The sequence below is a fragment of the Echinops telfairi genome, unplaced genomic scaffold, assembly GCF_000313985.2.
Source record: "Echinops telfairi isolate 266 unplaced genomic scaffold, ASM31398v2 ScPeMD7_7424;HRSCAF=8462, whole genome shotgun sequence".
Lineage (NCBI taxonomy): Eukaryota > Metazoa > Chordata > Mammalia > Afrosoricida > Tenrecidae > Echinops > Echinops telfairi.
Window position 1 is genome coordinate 7,461,609 of NW_022111324.1, and position 479 is coordinate 7,462,087.

Genomic DNA, 479 nt, shown 5'->3' on the forward strand with positions numbered 1-479 from the left:
CGCCCCCAACCCTAACAGTTTTATATCCTCAATGTGACATGAAAATTACGCAACTACCACAAAATCCCCGACAACTTCAATCATGTATCATAATGTTGTCCATTGGTCCAGTTTTGAGCATGTTGGTCTTTTGTATATTGAATTGCAATCTATCCTAAAGGCAGCTGTCCTTGATCTTAATCAGCAAGTCCTTTAAGGTCCCCTCTTTTTTCCTAAGCAAGGCTGTGCCATCTGCTTGCTGCCGGTTGTGAGTGAGCCTTCCTCCAATCCGGGTGCCATGCTGTTCTGCACCGGGTCCAGCTCCTCAGATTATTTGCTCAGCACACAGAATAAGTATGCTCAGTCTATATGGTGAAAGATGACACTCCTTCTTGAATGTAAATCATGCTCTCCTTGTCAAACAGCCCCTTGATCCACCTACAAGTTTAGCAGGAGCACCATGAAGTGTTCTGGAATCCCCATTCATCTCAATGCTGCCC